This window comes from Spinacia oleracea, chromosome 2 (genome assembly GCF_020520425.1).
Source record: "Spinacia oleracea cultivar Varoflay chromosome 2, BTI_SOV_V1, whole genome shotgun sequence".
Taxonomy (NCBI): Eukaryota; Viridiplantae; Streptophyta; class Magnoliopsida; order Caryophyllales; family Amaranthaceae; genus Spinacia; species Spinacia oleracea.
This window is the reverse complement of record NC_079488.1, coordinates 51,751,516-51,753,215: the sequence shown is the minus strand read 5'-3', so window position 1 is coordinate 51,753,215 and position 1,700 is coordinate 51,751,516.

Here is a 1,700-nt window from a genome sequence, read left to right as displayed (position 1 = left end):
AGAGGTGCGTCACGGTTCTCAGAAAACTAACCACTTTGACTTTGCTATTTCTCCTTTTTATTTAGCGAATCTCAATTATGTGACAGGATACGTTCTGTTCGATTTATGGATCGATTGCGACAGAACGCGTGAACAGTTTCGCAGCGTGAGGCTTAGGCTAAGGGTTGGAGTCAATACTCAGAATATAATTGTGTATTGTGTGTGTCTTTTCACGTCGAATTTGGGGCTGTATTTATAGGGAAGAGTTCGTGGAAAGATAGAATTGCAGAGTTCTAATCCATAAAGAATTAGGAAAAAACACGTACCCAGGTATTTTCAGCGCCCAGGCCTGGGCGCCGAAGATTTCGGCGCCCAGAGCCAGGCGTTGAAAATAGGGTATGGGCTGTTTTCTTAGTCAGATTCGGATTCCTGAAATCCGTAGAGTTTGAGACTTAATCGAGTCTTTTAGTGCGTATTAACCTTGCGACGGGATGCGTCTGGGCCCGTTACGAACTCTAGGCTCGTTAGGATTTTAATTAATACGTAACTCTTATTTCCGAATCATATTAGGAATAGGATTCTCGCAGTTTTCTATCTCATTTAGGATTTATGTTGGAGTACAACACCTAATTCTGACAGGTTTCTATCCTTTATGATTTGCCACTTTTAGAAGCTACTTTTTACGGCAGTTACTATTTTTAGAAGGTTTCCATAAATAGCAGTTTTCTATAAATATCAGGTTTCGGGTGAAATGAAAAGGGGAATTGAGATTCGTTTATTTTATAGGAGATGCGTTGTCGAGTGGAGATTTATGCTTTCATCATCGAACATTTCCCTTTCGGGAATGGGGACAACAGTAGGTGTCTACACCAATATATAATGTGAGTCTAAGTATAAAAAGGGACTAAATAGTTACCTTGGAATAGTTACAGCGCCGATGAGATTGCAAGATTGACACTTTTGTAGTCCTTGAAAGATGATAACCTTTTTTATACAACGATTGCATGCTTCATATATTACGTTATCTACATGATCAACACGACATGCATATGCAGTAACCCAACAGTATTGTACCTACAAAAGAAGCAAAGTTAGACAATCATGTACATAATATTGTATTTAATTTGTTGACAACACTCAAACTTCAAGGTTAGAAACGATACCTTTCTCACGGTCGGAAATTGAGATAATCGGATACGGGGAGCATTAGAAATATCAATAGACGACTTTAACGAAAATGTCGACGAGCGAAACCAATCTCTCCTTATCTTTGCCCATTTTTCCGATTTATACGTATACAAGTTATATTGTACATGAATTTAGCGAACTTGTGCATACCATGTAGATAAGGATGTTGTTTTTTCATTAACCGGGTTAACATAAACCCTAGTGTGGTATCCTTTGGTAAGATATGTGCATGTTTGTAGGTATCAATTAGAACTATTATCACATATGAATATTATACTTTGAAATACATATTAAAAATACTGCATGGGCGATGATAATTAAATTTGGTTGATGTACCATAAAATCTCTTGACGTGCCACATGCTACAATGATTGGACAATTGTCAAGTTGATTGAGATTTTCATCACCAAGTGATGTGGGCTTGAATATCTCCACAATACGCCAAGGGGCTGAATGGTGAGTACAGCCCACCTCCAGGTGATTCATGGGTCCAAGGCCTGGAAGATGGCTCAAGCCTACATACTTAAACAATA